The 25,192-nt window shown below is 37.4% G+C and overlaps 1 long non-coding RNA gene across 1 annotated transcript in view; it reads left to right on the top strand.

Moving 5' to 3' along the window:
* LOC123648207 overlaps window positions 1–17,705 on the top strand; it is a 72,344-nt gene extending 54,639 nt beyond the window's left edge. Inside the window, exon 3 of the long non-coding RNA XR_006738523.1 lies at window positions 17,354–17,705. This is a non-coding gene — a long non-coding RNA (uncharacterized LOC123648207). The remainder of the gene's footprint in view (window positions 1–17,353) is intronic.
* The last annotated feature ends 7,487 nt before the right edge of the window (window positions 17,706–25,192 follow it).

Below are 25,192 nucleotides of genomic sequence, written 5' to 3'. Positions count from 1 at the left end.
TAGGATGTTTAATTTAATACATTGGTCATGAATGCTAACGTAATTGAACAGATGCAGATAGGCTGCAAAATTATACATTTTCCTGTAAGTGTTCATGGCCTGGTTCATTATTTTATTCGAGTGAGTCATGGCCCTGTATAAGCTCATGCATCCAAAGCCCTCCTGAAGCAGGGGTGTGTCCACTAGCAGGCAAGCCCTGTTGCAGCATTAAAATGAGTTACTAGCTGTTCTTGCTGCCAAATAGGGGATGATTTTTCCCTAGATATAGGATAAGCAGTGATAAAACTGTCCAGTCTGGGCTTTTTATAGTGAATAAAAAGTGAAAACTAATCATGATGTAACACAGCATTTTAATAGTGGATCAAGACAACTTTTTGAAAAGACCCTAGGGCATAAAGGAGAATTTAATGCCATTGCTGGTAATTATGATCCAGAGAAAGAAGTAGTAAATAGGCTGAAAGATGTGAAACGTAAAAGTTAGATATGATAGTTGTTTTTTTGGATTATATTTATCTTTAAGGCTGTTCCCTTTTGGACTCTTTTGGAAGCTGGTAGTTATCAATTTAAGCTTTAGACCTTCAATCAGAATTTCACAAAGGACTCCAACTCTGATAAAATTCCCATATTTATTCTTGAGTGGGGTGGAGGTTGCTTATGCTCAGATCCTGAGTTTAGCAAGATATTTATTTGAAGTCAACTCAAATTGTACAAGTTCTCATGAATGTCCTGATTCATATTAATATTTAACAACTTTGTTGAGGTTGACATATAACTGAACATATTTAAAAATATAAAATTTTGATACATTATGACATGCTGATACAAACATGAAACTATCCCCATAATCAAGATGGTGAACATACCCACCACCCCTAAAAGTTTGGGTCCTTTTGTAAATCCTCCCTCTCTCCTCTCCCACTTTACTCTCCATCCCCAGGCAACCACTGATTTGTCACTTTAGATTAATTTGCATTTTCTAAAAGTTTATATAAATGGAATCATATGTGTTCCTTTTTGTCTGGTTTATTTCCCTTAGCATACATAATAGTTTTGAAATTCATCCATATTTTTTTGTATATTAATAGTTCATTCCTTTCTATTGTAGGTAGTATTACATTGAATGAATATGCCAAATTTGTGTATCCTTTTTTATTTTAAGAAGTATTCCATTGAGTGAATATACCAAAATTTGTTTATTTATTCATCTGTTGATAGACATTTTGTTATTTCTAGTTTTTAGCACTGATAAATAAATCATATGGTAGTATAGTATTTGTGGCTGATAGGTCTTTTTTTTCTTTCAGCCCTTTGAATATATTATCCTACTCTCTCTTTAGCTTATAAAGTTTCTGCTAAGAAATCTGCTGTTAGCCTGATGGAGATTCCCTTATATGTGACTTGACACATTTTTCTTGCTGTTTTTTGAGTTCTTTGTCTATCATTTTTGACAGTTTGAATATAATGCATCTTGGAGAAGACCTTTCTGGGTTGATGTATTAGGGATCTTCGAGCTTCCTATATCTGGATATCTATATCTCTTGCAACTTTTCAGCTATTATTTTGTTAAACAGATTTTCTATGCCTTTGCCCATACTTTTTCCTTCTGGAACTCCCAAAATTCAAATATTTTGTCACTTTTTGGTGTCCCATATGTCACATAGGGTTTCTTAATCCTTTGTTTTGTTTGTTTGACTGGGTTACTTCAAAAGACCTGTCTTCAAGTTCAGAAATTCTTTCTTCTGCTTGATTTCCTCTGTTGTTTCATTGTATTTTTTATTTCATTCATTGAATTCTTCAGTTCCAGGATTTCTATTTGGTCCTTTTAAAATATCTATCTTTTTTTGAATGTCTCATTTATATCTTGAATTATTTTCCTGATTTCTTTGTATTGTGTACCTGTGTTCTCTTGTATCTCACTGCGTTTCTTTAATATCATTATTTTGAATTATTTTCTAAGATTTCATAGATTTCCTTTTCTTTGTGATCTGTTACTGGCAAATTATTGTGCTCCTTCAGAGGTGCCTTTTTTTTTTTTTTTTTTTCTTTTTCACGTTTCTTGTGTCCTTACATTGATATCTGTGCATCCTGGTGGAGCAGTTGATTCTTCCAGTTTTACATATTGGCTTTCATAGGGATAAACTTTTTCTAATATATGTATCTATAGTGTTGGCTGAGGAGGATGCTTTGGCTTTAATTCTGGGTAGGTGCCTTAGTGTAGTCTCCATATGATTTCTTCCACTGTAATCAGTGTCAGTGGTATCTGTGATTTTTCTCAGCTGTTTAAGCTGCAGTTTTTAGTGGAGGCTGCATCGAGGCCTTGTGGGGGATGAGAATGCCAGGTGGACTGCTTGTCAGGTACCAGTTGTGGTGTGCCAGGCGTACTGGTCTGCAGATTCTCAGGCAGTGTATGTAGGCACTGGTGGTGGTAGGTCTAGGTAGGCCAGTTTTGGGGCCTCTAGACTGCTTGCTTGGGTGCTGGAAGTGTCAGTGTTGCACCAAGCACTCAGGTGAGTGGGTTTTGGGGGCCCCTCGGTGGTGTGTGATATTGGTTGTGGCAGTAGTAGCAGCAGGTCAACCCTTGGGTCCTGAATGTCATAGGTAGGTGCCAGCAGAGCCAATGGTGGGCTAAGCAGGCCAGTCCCTGGGCCCCCAGGGGATGTATGTGGGTGGTTGCTGGCAGCAGCGGTGACAGAAACCTGGGCAGGCTAGTACCTAGGTCCTCGGGAGGTATACATGGGTGATGGCAGCAGGTGGTATGGCCCCATCTTTAGGCCTCCAGAAGGCACCAGTGCCAGTGGTGGCAGGCAGAGTGGGTGGATCACCAAGCTCCTAGACAACATGCATGAGCACCACAGACGGTGGGTCAGGTGGGCTTGTCCTTTGGCCCTCCCAGTGGTGTATGTGAGTGCCTGTAGCAGCAGTTGGAGCAGATATATCCCAGAGCTCTGGATAACATGCATAGGAACTGGCAGGGGCAGTGGTGGGTAGAGCGTGCTTGTCTTCAGGTTCCCCTGTGGTATGCATGGTTTTCAGCAATGGTGGTTTTCAGCAGTAGTCTTTTTGACCATATGCAGTACCATAGATGTAATAACTATGTTAAGATCTTTGTGTACTAATTCTATCATTGCTGTCATGTTCTGTGTTGGTTTTTATTATTTGATTTATCTCATTATGGGTCACTTATTCTTAATGCTTTGCATGCCTGATAACTTTCTAGTAAATACCAGACATTGTGGATTTTAACTTTTTGGCTTTTAGATATTTTTGTGTTCATATAGGTGTTCCAGAGTTTTGTTCTGGGATGTGGTTATTTGGAAACAGTTTGATCCTGTTGGGTTTTGCTTTTAAGCTTTATTAATTAATCTGGTTCAGAGCAGCATTTAGTGGAGGACTATTTTTATCCCACTACCAAGGCAAGACACTTCTGAGTACTTCTAGTTTGCAGAATTCTAATATTGTCCCTGTGGTTTTGTCCCCTACTGTTACCAGTGGTTTGTTATGAGACACAGAAAAAGAGATTTTGCACATGTAATTAGTGCTACCTATCAGTTGACTTCAAGATAGGGAAATTATCTGGGCGGAACTAACCTATACAAGCTTTCAAAAAGCAGATAGTGTTCTCTGAATGGCTGCAGAAGAGTAGGTCAAACATTCTAACCACAGGGAAATTTGATGTGTCATTGTCAATTTACAGATAGAAGGGATTATATGGAAAGGACCTGAATGCCCTCTAGCAGGTGAGAGTAATTCATGGCTAATGGACAGCAGAAAATGGGGACTTCAGTCTTATAACCACCAAAAACAAAATTCTGCCAATAATTAGAATGAATTTTGGAAACAAAGTCTTCTCCAGAGCCTCCAGACAAGAGCCTGACCTAACTGACACTTTGATTTTGGCTTTATGAGACCTTGAGCAGAGAACCCAGTCAAACCTGCCTGGACTACTGATCTAAAGAACTATGAAATAATGTGTTGTTTTCAAGCTGCTAAATTTGTAGTAAATCGTTATACAGCAATAGAAAACTAAAACTATTATGGTAGTCTACCCAATATCCTATGAATGATGAGATTTTTCCATTCTAGCCAGTGGAAACAGGCAATATTCCCTGTTCTGTGTGAGCAAACAGAATCCTTTAATCCTTATGGATAGTTCTTTTTCTGGCCTCTGATAGTTTCCTCCCATGCCTGTATTAGCCAATAGTCAGGTGAATACTGGAAAGGGGACCTCCAGAGTTCTCTCTCTGTGCAGCTCTCTCCTTTCTGGCACTCTGCCCTGAGGAGAAGCCTCCCCAGACTCCAAGCTCTGTCACCGCAACTCTGGGAGACTGCCAGGCTCTACCTGGATTCTCTTTCCTTGTGCTACAACCTGGAAACCCTTTTTATTTATTTATTATCATTTTTTGCTGTCCTCTGTAGGCCAGGAAGGAAACTCTTTCTAGACAGTAAGCTGGTGATGGTAGGGCTCACTTCATTTGTTTATGTTTCTCAGCGATTGCTGTCTTTTGTTGCCTCATGTCCTACATCTTGAAAACCATTATTTCATATATTTTAATTAGTTTTTGGTTGTTTCAAGAGGAATGGTAAATTTGGTCCCTCTTATTCCATCTTGGTCAGAAGCAAAAGTCCTCAGTTAGATGTGATTGGTGTCAGGTACTGTTTAAAACCAAAGTTTGAGGTTTAAAATGCTTAAAAATACCCACCCTACTAATGGTGGAACATCAACATCCTCTGTTTATAGTCAAAGATACCATGTTAATTAAAGCAATCCCCTACCAATATTTTCTGTGTAAATGGAGATTAAAATCGTATCTTACAACAAGAAATTTAATACAATCAAACCCTAATCTAGGTCTGTTGAGTTCTGAAGGAGCAGTAGGTTAGATCCCCTGAAAGTTGTTGGTTTCGTTAAAGTTCAATTTTCCTACACCCCTTTAAGAGTCAAGCTGATAACCATTTCTAGAAGTGGAGATCTGCAGTGAGCTCATCTTCCTTTATGCTAAGTGAGTACTTTCTTTTTATTATTCTTATAATGATATCAGCTCTTAGTTTAGAAAGTGATGCCCTGATCTTGGGATCACAAACTGCCCTTTAGATACTCTCAAAAGCATTGCCTTGGAAGCTCTATATCAATACCTCTTTTATTCACAAGTTTTCACAGCCAGGTGCCACAGGGTCTGGAGATGAGAGTGGGAAGATGAGATATGTTGTTATGAAACTCGCCTGATGGTCGAGACATATGAGCTACTTTAGAGGCTTTATTTTATGTCACCATGATGAGCAGCTTCCCTCCCTGTGCCAGGAGAGGCTGCGAGTCCTTTCTTGACTTGGGCTGCCCCTTCCCAGCTCCCCCGCAGTGCAGTCTACTGAAGTGGGGTCTGTATGTGTGTGCCGGGGCAGAGGAGCTTCTTGTGTGCTTGCTGTTGAGGACTTTGAAGCAAAAAAATAAAAAAAATTTAAAAAGTACTAGCTAGCCATTAATGCTTCCCTTGAATAATACTGCTCTTTTCACATAGAAACAAGTGTTTACAAAAGGAACAGACTTTTGTGGAACTGGCCAGATCATGAACCCTTAGACCTGAAATGAAGTTAAAGAGGCTAGAGCCAAGGTGTTCAAGTGTGTCAATAGGTGAGAGAACCATGTAGATATAGTGGATTAAGTCTGTTAAATCTAACCATGTGCTTTAAAGAGTGCTTTTCAAACTTTAATATGCATGTAAATCATGTGAGAAACCTATTAAAATGCAAATTCTGTAGGTCTGGGGTGGGGCCTGAAATTCTGCATTTCTCACAAGGCCCAAGGTGATGCCTATGCTACTGGTTTGGTGACTTGACTTGGAGTGGCAAGGCTCTAAAGGAATATATTTGAGAGTAAACATATGAAAAAAAGAAATACAATGGCAATCAATATTCACTCATTTGTTCAGCACCTAAAGCCCTGTTATGTATAATAAACTAGACTCAGTGATGAGAAAAAAGGGAAAATCAGAATAAAGCCTTCTCTTATAGAACTTACAAACTAGGAGGTTACACTGTATAGAAAGCATTAGACTGTTAGTAGTATAGTGTGATTCTTAGTGGTTAAAGATCCCTGGGCTTGAATCCTGAAATTGACCACAGTTATTCAACTGCTGTGTGCTTCAATTTTCTCATGTGTAAAATGAAAAAAATGAGAATAATAATAGCACCTAGAGTATAGGCACTGTTAATGAGGGTTAAATGAGTTGATTCCTATAAAAATACATAAGACAGTGCCTGTTACATAGAAAAGACTGAAAGGTTGCCCTTGTAATACAAGTTGAAATTAAGAAAAATCATAAAAATGGTTTAGATAAAATATTATGGAGTTGAGTCAAAAATCTCAATTAATGGAAGTTTATTAAGCCAAGATTTTGAGGACTCACCTGGGGGAAAAAACATGAATCCCAGACAGCTGTGGCTGTTTTTTTCTGAAGGGGAGGTTGGAACCTTCAATATTTTAAAGACATACAGAGAGAAAGAAAAGGCAGGGGGTTGGGAGGCTGATGAGGTAGTGGTTATATTCTTGTGAGGCCCAAGAAATCTACATTTTACATAAAATAAGGGACTGAAGGAAGCATCAGTTATGTAAATATCCCTGGGTAGTCTGATTCTGTCTTGTCTCCAGTTCTGTTACCTGTAAGATAAACTTGTAATTCATTATCATTATGGAATGAAATAGGCTTTAGTTTTAGGTGCTAGACATAGGTATAATTTGCATGTCCTTTCATTGCTTATATGAGGTTAGCAAAAAATTTCCTTAATGAATGAATGGTCTGTGGGGGTAGCTCTTCATAGGTGCCTGAGGCTGTGATTTTCTTTTTACACTTTCCCCCTTGTTCTTCAAAATCTTTCAGAGAAAGCATTGTAGAACGTCTGAGTTCATGGTTGTATTATTATTATTATTATTATTTTAATCAAATCTCACATTACTATGAAGGTTCATTTTTAGGAGATCATAGACATAGAGTCTGTCAGAGGAGAAAAAATTAAGTCAAGAAGGACTGCTGTCAAAAATTTTAGGTATAGGCTGGGCGTGGTGGCTCACGCCTGTAATCCTAGCCCTCTGGGAGGCCAAGGCGGGTGGATCACTCGAGGTCAGGAGTTCGAGACCAGCCTGAGTGAGACCCCGTCTCTACTAAAAATAGAAATAAATTATCTGGACGACTAAAAGTATATATAGAAAAAATTAGCCAGGCATGGTGGCGCATGCCTGTAGTCCCAGCTACTTGGGAGGCCGAGGCACTAGGATTGCTTAAGCCCAGGAGTTTGAGCTAGGCTGATGCCACGGCACTCACTCTAGCCCGGGCAACAAAGTGAGACTCTGTCTCAAAAAAAAAAAAAAAATTTAGGTATGGCCTGGTGCGGTGGCTTATGCCTGTAATCTTAGCACTTTGGGAGGCCAAGGTGGGAGGATTGCTTGAGGTCAGGAGTTTGAGACCAGCCTGAGCAAGAGCATGACCCTGTCTGTACAAAAAGTAGAAACATTAGCTGGTTGTAGGGGCACGTGCCTGTAGTCCCAGCTACTTGGGAGGCTGAAGCAGGAGGATAGCTTGAGCCCAAGAGTTCAAGGTTGCAGTGAGCTATGATGATACCACTGCACTCTAGCTAGGGTGACACAGTGAGACCCTGACTCAAAAAAAAAAATTTTTTTTTAAGTAAATAATGGACAAGACTAGAATCCAATAATGACTTTAGTGTATATATATGTGTGTGTGTGTGTGTGTGTGTGTGTGTGTGTGTGTGTGTGTATAATTTTTTCTCTCTAGTTTCTCATTTTTATTAGAGACAAATAGTAAGACCAACTTATTTGCAAAATAAATTTTCATCTTATATTTGGTCTGATAATTTGCATAAAATGCAGTAAGAATAATCATTGTCCATGTAGGGTGTTTTTTTTTTTTTAATTTTTATTTGGCTTTGCTAGAACCCTTTTCTTTTTAGGAATTTCAGATTATTTAAAGGTCTCTCTAGCCAAGCCAAGGATTTACTGCCTGCAGATACCTGTATAAATTAGGTAAGTACTTCTTTTTTTTTAAGGTCCCAAAGTAACTTGAGGTTCCTGAACCCATCAGAAAGTGACATCCTTTACTTACCACAGATCAGGAAATGTTATAGATGAGGTATTAAGTCAGTTTTATTTTTTTCCAGAGGACTTTTATTGGCCTTACAAAGTCAACCTAATTCCATAAAGCAGTCTGGGCATATTTAAAAATATGCCATTCCAGTTAAAGCCTTGGTAAAATAACTAGCATCTCTAATTCTGTCCTGTTATAAAAAGAAAAACAGATTCTTAATAAACTTATGCAAATAATTATATTGCCATAAAATAAGAATACTTATGAATAGTTTCCAAATTTTGGAGAAATCAATTAGAGAGAAAAATAAATGTTTCAAATTGTTTATAAAATATACTTTATCAATTTGTTGTAAGCTATAAATAGCTCAAAAGAAGGGTAAAAAAGGTTTATTGTCTTCTGGAAAACAAAACATAGAAAAATTAGCAATGTTTTAAACAAATGGTTAAAAATTAGTTAAGTCTCATGTAATTAATACTTGTTTTGCTTGAGGTTGAGTTAGTAATCCTCATGACGCATCAATTTTTTTATTAAAGTAAGCCAGTTTCTTTGGAGTCCGGAGGGCATCTAGTTGAGATGTCTGGGTGTTAAACTAGAAGCATCTTCCGTTAAAGTGGAAGTAGCTTTCATATAGAAAAACAAATGTTAATATTTGGAACAGTTTATCCCGGAGTTTGTGTGTCATAAGGTGTGCTTGTAGGGCCTCAGTAAAAAAATGGTGGCAATTTCATTGAGTCCAAGACAGAAAAATGGAAGAAGAGATTGAAAACATTATTTGGAGACTTGTACTAGGAAAGAATTTAGGATATAGTCTAAACCTGAATTTAGAGATCAGTCTATGATCTCTAAAGTTAGTAGAAACCCACTTTTTGAGAAGAATTAAAATAAAATAATAATTGAGGATAGCACAAAGTCATAGAATAGCCATGATTAAAGAGACAATTGACAAAGAAAATTTTGGTTATTTTTGTGGCATACAGCAATTTAACATAACTGTAATTATTATTGATAACATATATTAAAGTATATCAGAATTTTAGGAATCTCATACAATTTTGGGAGCACATATTAATAACATGTTTATATTACTATAACTCAAAGAAAGTTAAACACCATTTTATATTTGACAATACTTCCTATATGGTTTTAACATACCAAATAAGCCAAATGTGTTTCTCTTAGATTTTTAGTGGCCCTAACATTTAAAAAGCTAATTTCAGGTCAAAAAGACAATTTAGAAATTTTCTTCTTCTTTTTTTGAAAAAACCCATATCCAATTTTTTAATATTTTGTATGTTGAATTATTTCTTTTATATCCAGTAATTTTAATTACATATATTAATTATAATGTGAACTCTTAGTAACCCTTATTTTTGATCAAAAATCTAAGAAGTTAAAAGTAACTTTGTGCTATCAGTTCCTAATTTTTATTAGCATATTTAAATATCTTTAGTTTTTTTATATCATATAAAACTAAGATGTAAAGTATATAAATTTAAACTTATGTTTAATAATTAATGTTTTAATATTTTAACTTATTTATAAATAACTCAGATATTTTATGATTATCTTCTTTAATTTAACATAATATGACTTTTAAGATTTTAAATTACTGAAAAGAATTTTGAAATTACAATACAAGTCTCATCTATAAGTTCACAGTCAAATCTAGCCAAATATTAAAAATATTACAGAAGCAGCAGTTTTATTACCTTAAAACATCTAGCAGGGATAGACAGGTTTTAATCTAACAGGTTCAAGTGAAAATGTCTAAATTAAATTTTGAAGATGTTTTTATTTTATTTTACCAATGATTTTTAAAACTCTCTTTATTCATTAAAGATTACTAAAGTCATGTGTACTTGAAAAGAATTTGGGCTTATTTACTTAATTTATGACACATACACATGTATACAAAGATCCTACAGCCTTGATTTTAAAACTCTAGCTGTAAGACTGGCAAAACTCGGGCATGGTGGTGCGTGCCTGTAATCCCAGCTACTCGGGAGGCTGAGGCAGAAGGATTGCTTGAGCCCAGGAGTTTGAGGTTGCTGTGAGCTAGGCTGACACCACAGCACTCTAGCCCGGGCAACAGAGTGAGACTTTGTCTCAAACAAAACAAAACAAAAAGACTGGCAAAACTCATCAGTTCAAAAGGATAGTTGGATTTAAACCATGCCATTCAGAATGGAAGAAGTGAAATTTCTTTTGTCTCACATATGGCCTAAACCCTCATTGAGTTCCAGAAGAAACAGGGCATTAATTAATATTTTAAAACACACAGAGAGAAAATCTAAGCCCTTTCAAGAAAGAGTTTGGGTAGTGTAAGAAGACAATACTGAATGCCAAGGCGACATAAAATCTTAGGAGTTTACCATAGGACTTTATAAGGAGACCAGCTTCATTTAGATAGGTAGTATTGAATCTCAATACCTCAAAAAGACAGTGAGAGAGTTGGAACCCATTATATTAAGTGAAGTATCCAAAGAATGGAAAAACAAGCATCACATATACTCACCAGAAAATTGGTTTCCCTGATCATCACCTAAATGCACATCGGGGAAGGATACTAATTGGATATCAGACTGAGATGGGGGGTGGGGGGTGGGGTGTATGCCTACATGATGAGTGCATTGCGCACCATCTGGGGAATGGTCATGCTTGAAGGTGCTGACCCGGGGAGGTGGGGGGGGTGGGGGGAGGGTATGACTACATGGTGAGTGCCAGGCGCACTGTCTGGAGAATGGACACGTTTGAGGCTCTGACTCAGGGGGATGGGCGGGACACAGACAATGTATATAACCTGAGCTTTTGTACCCCCATGAAGAGCTGAAAAAAAAAAAAAAAAAAAAAAAGACAGAGAGATGCCATGGGACCGAGCCATGTAATATCTTTATAATATACTTCTTACAAAGATTTTTTTAAAAATATTTAAACCACACCCTTTCTTATCTAAGGGTGAAAGAAAGAAGCCTCTTGTAGTGATAATTGGCTGCCTCCAGCATTACCACTTTTGTCGAGCTATGACACACACCAAGGTCAAAAATTTTCTTGCAATACAAAGTAATTTTTGGTAACCCCAAAAGCCAAAGAAATCAGGTAACAAGATACAAAAGAGAGTAGTTTCATATCTGAGAGGAATCTGTTTATGACCTTTTACATCCATAAAGAAAACAGAAGATCCCCAAAAGAGGGGTGAGTGGCACCTTTTTTCTCTGAGTTCCTTAAGGGTTCTGAGCCATTAAAAGAGCAGATTGTAGTTGGGACAAACAGTTGACATTTTTGCTTTGAACTTTTTGACTAAAGATACCCTTCTAAGTGAAACCAATAAGCTTTAACTAAGATTACTAAGTTAATCAAGGAAGCAAGAGGTGTCTCTAAAGAGGTAGAAAACAGTTTTTACAAGATCTAGAAAAGTTACAAAAACAGCTCAAAGAAAGTAAAGTCTTGCTAACCATAAACCAGGTGTAATGCACATATTTGTCTGGCCATTTTTTTAGGGTCTCAGTTTCTCAGCTGACCATTTACATACAAAGGTCCAAAAGCCTCATGTACCTCTCACAGGTGGAAAAAAGCAGGAAATTAAAGGTTGCCCATGGAATAAATGGCAAAAGTTACATAAAATCAAACCAGACTTATTCCCTGGTAGGAAACTGAACCCAGGCTGTTAGGGTAAAAGCACAGAATTTTAACCATTAAGCTACAAGGTAAATTGACTTCTGTTGTCACTACCAAAGGGGAATTATACAAAGGATTTTTATCTTTTGGGTCAAATTTTGCTTTTTAATTTTGTTAAGAGACTTTTTAAGGCTACCTACAACACAATTATGTGTCCTTCTTTTAATCCAATTCCTTTACTAATACAAAAAACGCGATTATTTAGATTAAGAGATCTCTAAAATCCATCTTTCAATTTAAAGGATCCATCCATTAATTTTCAATGATGTACTTTCTCTAAAATGACTTAATCTATTAATCACAGTTTCTTAAGAGAAGAAAGAGCTCCAAAGATCCCCTCATTCTTCCAGAAATAGGCTAAGACAGAGACAACAAAAGCCCCTTATGAATGGGACTTTTTATGACAAACAACACAGAAAGACAGAGCAATAAGGGAAAACCCTATCTCTGGGAGGAGGAAAAAAAAGGATCAAAGAAAAAAAAACATATGAATTTATATCACAAAGTACTAAAAGTCTCTGTATTAAGTAAGACTAGTCATACAAGTCCTTTTTCTCTCATCAATCAAAACAGAAAAACAGTGGTTTTTACTGTCTGTCCGTTCAAATAGATTATGTAGAGAGAGAGGCCAGGACCCCTGCTTGGTTAAAAAAAAAATTCTTTTTTGACTGGTTGGTGTATTGCAGCTGTGGGGGTTTTAGTCAATTTCAGAGGCCTCATTTTTCATAATTTAGTTGGTCAAATCTAATGTAAGATAAGACTAGAACCAAAAACAGAAAAAAAAAAGCATCACACAATTAATATATTATTGAAATCTCTAAGCCAAGGAGAAGTTAGAGCTAACTGACAATAAACCTTAACCCTCAGCTATCAAACCCTAAAACGAAATCCCACACCAGCTTCTTACCTGGAGACGGGGCCCAAGCTGAGCCTGCTCCCCATCGTTATGGAAGCAGAAAAACCCACATTCTTTGTCAGAAGTGAGCAAAACTCCAAAAAGGAGTTCCATGGCTGGATAAACGTCAGATCTCAACTGAAGAGTTGGGACATCAAAGATCTCTGGAGAGAGCAGTGAATTGCCCAATTGGTTAGAGCAGTAAGAAGCTTTAGCTTGGTACCAAAAGCATCAATTGAGAAGTTGCTATAGGTTCAGAAAATCAAACTCTTCTCAGAGGTCCCTGTTTTTGGTTGCTATTTGTCAACCCACATAAATGACTGAGGCAAAAATCTCAATTAATAGAAGTTTATTAAGTCAAAATTTTGAGGACTTGCCTGGGAAAAAAGATGAACCCCAGACAAGCTGTGGCTGTTCTTTTCTGAAGAGGAGGTTGGGACCTTCAGCATTTTAAAGGCATGTGGAGAGAAGGCAAAAGGTGTGTCTGTTGGGGGGGGAGGGGCAGGGCTGTATTCTTATGAAGCCCAAGATGTCAACATTTTACATAAAATAAGGGGATGAAGGAAGCATCATTTATGTAGATATCCCTGGGTAGGTGGAAGAATGCCTTACTCTGTCTCCTCTCCAATTCTGTTACCTATAAGGTAAACTTGTAATTCATTTTAGTGTGGAATCCAATAGGCTTTAGTTTTAGGTGCTAGACATATGTATAATTTGCATGTCCTTGCTTATGGGAGGTTAGCAAAAAATTTCCTTAGTGAATGATCTGTGAGGCTAGCTTTTCACAGGCACCTGAGGCTGTGATTTTCTTTTTACATATGGCAAAAGAGACTTTGTAGCTGTGATTCAGTGAAGGTTCTTGAAATAGCAGGATTATCCTGGATTATCTGGGTGGACCCAATACAATCATAATTGTTCTTATAAGAAGGAGGCAGAGAAAAATTTGACACAGAAAAAGGCAATGTGACCACCGAAGAAAGAGGACACGTGACTGGCTTTGAAGGTGGAAAAAGGGGCCATGCCAAGGAATGTAGGAAATGCAGGTCTAGAAGGTAGAAAAGTCAAGGAAATGGATTCTCCTCTAGAGCCGCTGGAGGCAGTATGGCCCTGCTGATACTTTGATTTTGGCCTAGACTTCTGACCTCTTAGAACTATAAGTAAATGCACATTGTTTTAAGCCACAAACTTTGTAGCCATTTGTTACAATAACCATAGGAAAAAAACTATATAAAGCAGCTGTGGAGGACTTCACAATGCTATTTTTCACTCTTTCCCTAACTAGAGAGCCATCACTAGCGTAAGAGATCGCTAAGTTAAGGCCACTGTAGCAGTCCCAGTTTTCCATGAAGAAGCCTGAAGCCATGAAATATTCTCTCCTTGTCCATAAGGGTGTGATATAAGTGAGGAGGGCTTCTTGGTCCTTCAAAAGAATATGAAATTTGGGGACTACCCTGGTCTTACAAAGAAGTCGTAAGAGTAGGTGACCAGATGTCTTCAGTGAAAGCACCTCTGGCTTTCACTTTGTCACAGCAGGGTATTTGTCCTGTGATCAAATTGCATCAAGTCTTTTGGATCTTACCAGAAACTTCAGAAGCTTTAGGATGCAAAGACCCAGTTATTACAGAAGAGAACTTCACAAGGGAGGAAAAAAGAAGGGACAATGATTTAGGAAGCTATTGAAAGGCATTGTTTGTGTTTACAATGTCTTATGCTTTCAAGTTCCAATTTAGGGGCTAAAACACATTTTGTCTAGGTCAATTTCTCCAAGGTGATATAACAAGACTTTGGTGTTGGAGTCAGGAAGGGGAAAAGATGTGTGAAAAAGTTAATTTTTATTATCTTTGACGGAAACCAATCACTAGTTCAGTAACATAAGATTAAACTGTGGGCCTTTAAATCTGCAAGCAAAATGTGCAGAAGAGGTTAGTTAATCCATTAATTATAAAACAAAAGGACCTTTTGTTCCTTCCCTGCATATCTCGTTCCCACCTGCTCCCTCAGAGGCAGGAGAACACCGAAAGAGAACAGATGGAGGCAAGTCAGCAGTCAAGACCTGCCTTGGTGTCTTCTTACACCAACCTACTCTCTTTAATCTTGCATCCTCCACTAGCCAATTTTCTTAAAGAGGTGATCTGAGTTCTCAGCACAAAGGTTTGTGATTATTCACTCATTTAAGTAGTTTTAAGACTCTACCATGTTACCATATTAACTTTGAGTAACACCTGGTTAAACACATTAGTTTTGCCAAATTAATAGTTCAAAGGATCCATAAAAACATGGCATATGGTAGCCATTTTAGTTAGCCAAGCAAGTAGCCTGGAAACCCTTTAAAAACTGTGCTGTAATTTGGAGGGCCCAGATTTTGATCCTCAAATGAGGTATTTGTGGCAGCATTTGGGACATTTGGGAAACTGTAAAGTGCTATGTAAATGTTAGAAACTCATCATAATAATTGCAGCAACCACATCCCACCAGAAAGCATTTGGAGAACAATATGTATAATGAAGCTTTGGTTAGTATGACTTCTTCCCTAAACTGATTCCTCCTCCATGAAAGTATTCAGAGAGTTCCTGGCTTCTGATCTCTACCTAGAGAAGAAGAATTTTGTCTATGTGAGTATGGAGATACCTTAAAGAACTAATAGTAGAACTACCATTTGATCCGGCAATCCCACTAGTGGGTATTTACCCAAAGGAAAAAAAAAACATTCTATAAAAGAGACACCTGCACTCAAATGTTTATAGCAGCAAAATTTACAATTGCAAAGATATGTAAACAACCCAAGTGCCCATCAATACATGAGTGGATTAATAATATGTGGTATATGTATGTGTAGATGGAGTACTACCCAGCCAGAAAAAAAACTGGTGAACCAAAACCTCTTGTATTATCTTGGGTGGAGCTGGAGACCATTCTTCTAAGTGAAGTATCACAAGAATGAAAAAACAAACACCACATGTACTCACCATTATATTGGAACTAATCTATCAACACCTATGTGCACAAATGGAAATAACATTTATTAGAAATCAAGCAGGTGGGAGGGAAGAGGAGGGGATGGGTAAAATCATACCTAACAGGTACAGTGCACATTATCTGGGGAATGGGCATGGTACAAACGCAATTTATGTAACCAAATTGTTTCTACCCCTGTAATATACTGAAATAAAAAAAATTTGTCTGCTTGGCCACAGTATTGAGTGGCCCTCCCTTTCTTCCCTGACAGTCAATTTGAATCCTGGCTCCCATATTCAGTATTGCAGAAGGCAGAGGTCACCAACTGCAGGTTTTACCTTTCTTCCTTCTCTTTCATTGCCTTTTCCTCTCTTTTATTCTCTCTAGCCAGCAACTTTGTTCCCCAGGCCACCAATCTTCTAATTCCATTCCTTCACTTTAAGGACCTCAGCTATGTTACTCTGAACACCATCATAAACCAGGAAGGAAAAAAAAGAACGCTGTCTTAAGTATTATAAATAGGTATCACAAAGTTCATGCACAAAGGCACATCCTTGTAGATTAGGTCCGCGAGAGAAACTGGGGCCAGATCATGGAGGGCCTTGTGCGCTAACTTTATCCTGAAATTAGGGGTTGCTTTTTGAAGGGGTTTTAAGCAGATTACTGTGGGACTAGATTTGCGTTTTACATTATGATGAGAGCAGTGCAGAGGATAGATTGATTTTGTGTGGGATTGGGGGTTGGGTGGGGTGAGATGGGCAGTATGGTAAGGGCAGGCTTGGGGACAGTTAGGTTAGTGAGGAGGGTATTTCAGTGGTTCAGGCAAACGGTGATAAGATTCTGAACTAAAACAATTATAGTGGAAATGGAGAAAAAGGAATTAGATGGATGATTGATGGAATTAAGGCAATGACATCTACTGAAGACTGTGAGTACAGTAAGCAAAAGCAGGAGTCTAAAAATCAGATAAAAGAATAGGTAAGTAGATGAGAGATCTGGGTCAAAAAAGCCTTAATTTCTTTGGATGAACATAATAGTTACTTCCTAGACAAAATTGTCTTCTTTTGTACTTATGGCCCTTATGACTTTCTACTATGTATTTTGGCTTTTATTTATATATTTTATTCTGCTACTAAGTGATAAATTCCTCAGGCGTGGGGACTATTGTTTGTCTTTATATTATTCCCCTGAAATATGTAATTCTATGCCTTGGACTAAGCACTAAATAAATATATTAAATGAATGAGTGAGAGAATGAATTAAATTTTATAGTACTCTACAGTTTGCGAAGAATTTTCATGTGTATAAGTCATTTGATACATCCAACATCTTTGGGAAAGATAAATATGGCAGTTGTTGTTACACCCATTTTATAGACAAGAAAATCTATGGTCACATATATTAATATGATGTAGCTAGTAATTGGAAGATCTGGATCTAATACATTTGTTTTCAGCACCTACCACTCAACTATACTGTTTTTCAGAGGTCTCAAGGTCCTCACTCAGGACTGTTTATTCTTAATAAATTAGGTGTTAGATTTTCTACTATTATTATATGAAGTGCAAAAAAATAAAAGATGACAAGGAGTGGAGCGGAATGGTTAAGGCTAACCACTAAACAAATGGTAGAGTATTCAGCAACAGACAAAAAAATCAGGAGAAGCTTATGTGCCAATAATGTCTGATACTTAGCATGATTTTTCCCCTTTCAAACTCTATCCTATGTGCAGGGACTGGAAGTCTGGAAACTACATTTCCTTGGACTAGGAGAGTTCAAGTTTTGATTTTACCAAGAGGAGACACTCACATAAGATGTGGAATGTGGAAAAGAATGTGTATCTTCTGGCTGCAGCTGTGGGCCGACAAATGGACAATCTTCAGACAGCATGCAGAGGTTTTACCAAGGACTTCCAGGTAACCCCTTGAAAATCACCTATGTTTGTACTACAGTCAGCTGAGGTCATGGATAGCAGTTTTCTGTGAAGCCTGTATTTCCTGAATTATTGAATGCTAGCAGTGGTATTCATGATCTTCATACCACCCAGGCTTTCCAATGATTGTATAAGCTGCTAAATCCCTATATTAAATCCCTTCTTGCTTTAACTACCTAGAGTGGCTCTGTTTTCCTGATTTACACATTATAGAGAAAATACAAGTGTTGAAAAAGTATTACAAGCTAAGACCATACAGTTTAGGGGCAAAGAACCCTATTCATCTCAACTACCTTCAGAGTGTTGTTGCAATACAATATGGTCCTTTATTTGAGAATACAGAAAAGTGGATAATAGATTTACAAATGTTTTTACTCAAAGTGGTTTAAATGTAACCCTCTAGTGTGGTATGATGCTGGTGGCTTGATACTTATCCTTTCATTACCTAGAAATCTTGGCTCTTCAGATGACCAACTCCCCCAAAACATTGGCAGAAAGATGAAGTTTTACCATGGGTAGAATGGAGTTTCATAATGGCCATGTTCAGGAACAAGGGATTGCTAAACCTGAAATTTCATGTATAGTCATGTTCGGATGGAGTGCTGATAAATGAATTTAAAAAAAATTCCACTAACCCATGGATTGATAGAAAGATACTCAAATAGACTGGCATTAGAGTGTCAACAATTTCCATGCATTCCTGTAGGATTTTTTTTCAAATAAGTAAAATGAAGTTATTAATACCTGGAAAAAATTTCCAAACATTATAACCTCACCTTTCATCAATACTCTTATTGTCCTTTGCTTTTTTAAATTCTTCTGGGCAATGCAGATAATAAAATCCCTTGTCAGCCATCCAACTGTGCTGATCACCTTTCTCTCCAGTGAACATTTCCTATTCATTTGCTGCTTTGTGTTAATTTTCTGGGCTAGACAGAATAGTTGCAGGCACAGGATAACACTGGCTTTGGTTCAGTTCTTAATATCTTGATGGGGGTGGGGAGGGGCTGCTCACCTTTTTCTCAGGTCAATGGATTGCTGCCTTTTATGGTGCTGGGCAGACTGAGTTACTCAGTAACTAGTGAGCATTTTGGCTGCACTTCCAAGGCATGTAGGCAATTTTGGTATTTCAGAAACTTATTTCCCCACAAATATATTTGACATAGAATCAAACCTTGATGAGCCAAATTTCATTTTTCCAAACTCTAGGGATAGGTCAACCTGGCTTTCTGTTCAGTTCACTGAATATCTCAAAACTATTTTTCAAATGTCCTGGGATTGGCCAAAATGAAATCCACTTTGCGAAACATTTTACTTAATTTAATAGCTAAAATACCCCATTTGTATTTTAATAAAAATTTAATCCATATGTTTGATTCACTTTTTGTACTTAATCCATCAAAATATTTTGTAAGAGTTATCTGAAGTCCAAGAGGCCTTCTATGCCTTTTTTCTTTTTTTAATAAGCCAGCATAAGCCTTTCTCCCCCAACATTTTTTTTTCCTTGCTAATAGGTGAGTTCTGTTTTTCCAGTCCCTATCTGACTCAAACCTTATCTGTATTCTTTCTCTGACTCCTATTCTGCACCGGTTCCACTCTGGTGTGATCACTTATTGAAGTGGCTTGTAAAGACATTATCTGTTTTGTTTTCCTGTGCTACCCGAAGAAAAGAAGTGAAAGGTAGGAAAAGGACAAAGAAAGATAGTCTAGCTTTTCCTTTGGGAAGGAGCCTAGTGACTTAAGCCAGAACAGCTGAAGTTTCTGTGGCCATGGAATGGTTGAATGAAGGCCTGTATTCCCACATATATGTGAATGCATTCCATGTTGAGGTGGGAGAAGAGAGGTGGTTAACTTTCCCTAAATATCATCTATAGAGATGGAGTCATTGGGGAAAAAAAGAACAAACCTTTGAAAGCAGCTTTCTGTTCACTTAAAGTTTAAGATGGATTTGAACAGGAAAACAGCTGGCTGATTAGAAAGGAGACTTAGGTGTACTATCTTGCTATCTTTACTCTGCAGACAAGCTACACTTCAGCGGGCAACTGGCAATCCGGGGGTAGCTGAAGGGAGGGAGGATGGGCTCAGAAAGGGAGGGTCTGAGAAGGAAGGCGGTAGCCTTGGCGGCTCCCTTCAATGAGGTAATCCTTCCTCAGTGCTGCACTGCTGTCCCTGTGCCTGCTGTCAGTGCCCAAAGAGCTCCAGATGCAATTGATCTCATTATAGATCAGAGCAGAATTGGCTTGAACAGCCTGTTCTTTCCTAGTGATTAGGACAAAGCATATTTTTCTACCCCCTCCCCCTCAGCCCTATCTTAGTCCCTTGGCTGAAGGTTCTTTTGTCTATAGATTAATCTAGGGTTAATCTAAGTTTACTTACTTGCTGCAAGCCTGAGCTGGCAAGGTAGACATAATCTTCACATAACTCTGAAAACCCTGCTTCTACCCTCAATGTGTGCTCTAATTTGTTTAACCTCTGTCTACACTGGACTCAAACCAAGTCAAAGAAACTGGGCACATGGCTTAGTAGGATTAAATCAAAGATTAGTTCTGCATCGTACCTAAGATGTAATTCTCATTTTGATGTCGGCTTACTAGGAGGCTTCTCAATGCTTTATTTTTCTCAGAGAGAGAGCAGAACAGAAGGATCTTGGGACATGAAAGGAACTTCAGAAGACTGGCACTCTGTGCCTTTGCCTCCAATAAGCACTGCACTTAAAATATTCCCTTAATAGAAAGCTCCTTCTCTTTCTTCAAATTCTCTAGAGAGAGACCCACAAACTCCTTGCTAAGTGTTCTGTATCCCTCTAATGTAAGACAATTCCCTAATGAAGCTGATTATGAGGCTTTGAGAGTTGGGGTGTATGGGTAGTGAGATGATTCTGCCTCGTAGAGAAACAGAGAAGTAAAAAACAACAGCTGGAGAAAATGTAGTGGTCTTCAAGTTAGGAGAGTCCTGTCCTTACTTGAACCCAGAAATAAACTCTAGCTTGACTCCGAGTTAATGGCGTACTCTATTTTGGCCTCAGTTTCCTCATCTGTATGATAAAGAAGATCCCTAAGTCTCTTACTGCTCTAAGATTCTTCTAGCTTGTGATTTAACTCACTTGGGAAATAAGTTGCAAAGAAAATGCATTCAGTGCCCAATGGCTATTTCACAACCTCTCAGAATCTTCCTTATGATACACTCACCAAGCCAGGATACAGACTATTGTTTTCCTTTGTACCCACCAAAGTCTCATTCTTAGAGTTACTAAAAGAGTCTCTTAAACTTGCTACCACCAAAGACAATCACTGGCCCTTAGAAAACCAAAAGTGGAGGCTGAGAATCTGCATATCCTCAGGTGGCTCTGTTACTACGGTAGGGAGCACCAAAGGCAAGCCTACATCCACACACTCTGGTTTCTCATACGGGCCCTCACTGCTCTTTCTCATTGCACCCGCCCCTCTTATTTTTTGTTTCACTATAGATAAGGAATTTCTAATATACTCTTGCTTCCAAGGGAAAAGATATAATAACTAGAAGAGACATGATTTTTAAGTAAAGAAAATCTCTAATGTTTCAGGATTATTGATTTTAGTGTTGTAGTGATATTACCATTGCTTGGCAGCATTTACTCAGGAAAGAGTAAAGAGCATTTACTCAGGAAAGAGTTCTCACTTCTCACTCAGGCCTGGGTAATGCTGAGCAAACCACTTACAAAGCAATTTTGAAGTTATGAACGGAAAGTGTAGATATGGTATAATTTGAAGCAGAGAAATATGCGTTGGTAAGACAGCATTCTATAAGGCACAGATTTTAAAAAGTTTGACATCTGGAAACTACTTAAGAGATAGATTACTGATGTCAAAGAAAAAAAAATCCATCTTGATGTTTTAAAAATAAAATGTATTTTAAAGTTAATAAGAATAGCTTTAGGTTAACATCAGATTGCTTGAGTTTTAGGCCAGATTCCATTTCCACCTGACTTATCTTTTCCTTTTCCTTTCTACTTAATTAAAAAATCCTAATGCAAAAGTACAGGTCCTTGCAAACAGCAGCAAGATAGTTTTTGGTATTAGATTGAGAAATTATGGAACAATTTCTCACTGAAGATTACTTTGAGTTTTCTATCATATATCGAGTCAATACCCAAAAGTAGGACAGTGGAAAGTTGAAGGATTTAACTTGGGGAATGGTAGTGAATGGATTCTGAATTCACTCTTTGGTAGTACCTGTTTCTGTATTTTTCCACATACTATGGTGGAATTTGGATGAGATTTTTGAAAAATATGCTTGAGGATAGGCTCATAGATTTCTTTCTTTGCTGGGTGAAGAAAATCATGAGATGCTAGAAAGAGTCAAACTCAGAGATTAAGTCATTTGAATCAGAAATGTTAATATTTTATACACAGCATTTAAAACTGAAAAGTTGACCCTGAAGTAATGGGTTCAACCTATTAAGATGCTGCACATATTGCTGACACACACCACTCAAGGTCAGTGTCATACAGAAATGTTTTCACTTCACCTAAAAAATACCTTGAACAACCCTTTCTTTCACAGAATAGAACATTTCGAGTGGGAAAACAGAATCTTGAACTTTCTGCCCATTTCATACCTCAAGTCATGATTTGATTGTATTAATAATTTTCTCTTGGTCCCCCAACATTGAGTCAAGAGCCAGAGGCACATTGCTGACCATTAACTGCTCTCAATACACCAGTATGTGGACTTATATTCCGGTACAACATCTTTTATTCGTGGAACAAAACTGTCTCTGGCTCCTCAATCATTTGGTATCTAAGCACGTTAGTCCAACTGCACCTTTGTCAGTCTATGTCATATAACTCCCTCCCAAATTTTGGTAATTAAAAAAAAAAAAAAGCAAAGAAATGTTTTCTCCTGTAGCATTGGTTTTCAATGATAAAATCTAAAAGGGTATCAAGCACTTGTTGCTTATAAATGTACTGTATATATGCCAAATGTTGATTTTTTTAGGCTTATCCATAGTTTTGTTTCACCAAATATTAGTATCTTTAATTAATTTATTGTTTTTTGAGACAGGGTCTTACTCTGTCACTGAGGCTGGAATGCAGTGGAACAATCATAGCTCACTACAGCCTCGAATATTTTCATAATATTTTTCCAGACCATTTCTCGGATCAGTCTTCCTCTGATATCCTAGAACACATATTTGTTTCTGAGATTTTAGTCTCAACCACAAATAGCGTGTATCAAAATTTGTTTCACATGGGTTTAAACTCTTGTCTGTTCTGTTAGATAGGAAGCTTCTTGAGCATATGAATTGTGTTTGCAAGGAAGTGCCCCCCACACAACAGACAGTCCATAAATGCTTGTAGAATTAAAGTAGAACAGAAGAGTTGAAACTTGTGCCATTAGTAGCAAGCTGAAGAGTAGGAAAAAGAAATCCTATCCACGTTCTATGTCACACTAACAGTGTAGACTCCTCGCTTTGAAAGTGTAATGACACAAATAGGAATAACACAGACACATGAACCTTCTATGAAAAATCCCCTTTTACTTCTCCTAAAGGCTCAGAGAAAGACAAACAACACATGGAGGAGATAAAATTAGAGAGACTTACAGAGCATGAATGCACAGGTGCTTGTTTGTATTATTTCAATTTGCACACGCCATCTTTGTGTTTGTCAACTCCCATGAGATTGAACCAGGCATGACTCTGAAAACAATGGCTGATGATGAAACCACTCATTTCCATGAAGCTTCCACTGCAAGAAGCCTATTTTTTTTCTTTCAAAGTAGTCACATTAGGAAGATAGTGCTTATTTTAAGTATGCAGACATTATTTTGCATAAGTTTGAGACTACTTTTAAAAAAATTTCCGGTTATAGACTACAAAAATACAATATATCTCTCGCTCTGTAGTCTCCTCTGGCTGCTGATGTAAAGCTTTATTACCCAGTTGTATCACCCATCTGATTTAAGACTTATTTTAAAAGCTTTTCACCACTCCAGTAAAATCACACATCCTTTAAGAACCATGGCAATTGTAATTATACTGTTAATACTAATAATACTCATAGCATTTGCTGAACACTTGCTAGATGCTAAACACTGTGATAAAAACTATTTATAGATTTTACTCATTGAACCCTCACAAAAACCCAGTGAGGTAGACAGTATTATAATCATCATTTTACTATGAGGAAACTTAGGCATAAAGAAGTTAAATAACTTGCCCCAAGTGATTTACTACCTTTGAGGATGTTAAAAAAAAGTTGCAGATGCTGAAGGCAATTCCAAAAGTCACCTTTGACAATGTCACCTTTGGACAATGGAATCATTATGGGGATGTTTATAGCTTTGTGGGTAAATACATTTTGATTGGATACTACATGTTTCAATTAATAGAAATGACCTAATCAGTCAACTATTACCTAATTTCGTTTTTTTGTTGTTGACCAAACATTTCAAAATGTAGGGTACTTGGGAACAATGAAGTTGGTCCATGGCAGATAAAACATTGCCTGATATATAGTAATGGTTCAATAAAATTATACCAAGTAAAGAAATGAAGCAAGTCCAGCTTTTAAATCAGTATTTCTGATCTTCAAAAATGCAATGGAAAATTTTCTTCAAACAAAAATCTTAGTTTGAACAGATTGTGCAACAGAGAAAAGTGGAATTGCTCTCATTAAAGATGGGGCATGTGTGGAGGGGATGGGGTTCCAAAACCTTGTGGTCTGTACCTTCTTTGAAACTATGGAAGCTTCTTAGGTAACTATATAGAATCTTAAGGGTTCATGAAATGTAGTTTTAAAACCACAGCCCTAAACTATTCCATCTTAGATTTCTTCTCTTTACTTGATTTCCACATCTATTTTAGTTTCAGCTGTTTGACTGAACAAAATAATTTTTCATTATGTAGATAGACAATGATAACAGGAAGAGGAAAAGACACTGTATTAGTTTTCTAGGGCTCTCCAAACCACAAACTGGAAGTCCAAGATTAAGGCATCAGCAGAGTTTATTCCTTCTGAGGGCTATGAGAGAGAATCCATTACATGCCTCTCACCTAGTTTCTCATGGTTTACTGTCAATCTTTGGTGTTCCTTGTCTTGTAGAAGCATCACCCTGATCTCTGCCTTGATCTTCACATGGCATCCTCCTTATGTGTGTGTCTGTCACCAAATTTTCCCTTTTTGTAAGCACAACAGTTGTATTGGGTTAGGACCCAGCCTAATAAACTCATTTTAACTTGATTATGTCTGTACAGATCTGACCTCCAAATAAAGACACGTCCCAAATACTGGGAATTAGGACTTCAATATATGAATTTTGGGGGGACACAGTTCAATGTATAACAGACACCTTTTACAATGAGAGGATACAGGTGAAATTCATATATTTCTTCAGTTTTCTTCACTGGTCAGTGATTAGGATTAGAAGTGATTAGTGATTAGAAGCCTAGTAAATGGGCATCAAAATGAATTAAGTAGTAGGAACTAGATTATCAGAGGCATTTGTAAAACAGTGGTTAAGAATACAGGCTGTGGAGAAACATTCATCTCTACACAAAGTCATGGAAACTAAACAATCTATTGCTGAATGTTAGTTGGATCAAGGAGGAGATAAAGATAGAAATCAAAAGATTCTTTGAACTAAATGATAATGGGG

The sequence above is a fragment of the Lemur catta genome, chromosome 12, assembly GCF_020740605.2.
Source record: "Lemur catta isolate mLemCat1 chromosome 12, mLemCat1.pri, whole genome shotgun sequence".
Taxonomy (NCBI): domain Eukaryota; kingdom Metazoa; phylum Chordata; class Mammalia; order Primates; family Lemuridae; genus Lemur; species Lemur catta.
The sequence above is the reverse complement of the archived record's forward strand: the minus strand, read 5'-3'. Positions and strand labels throughout refer to the sequence as shown.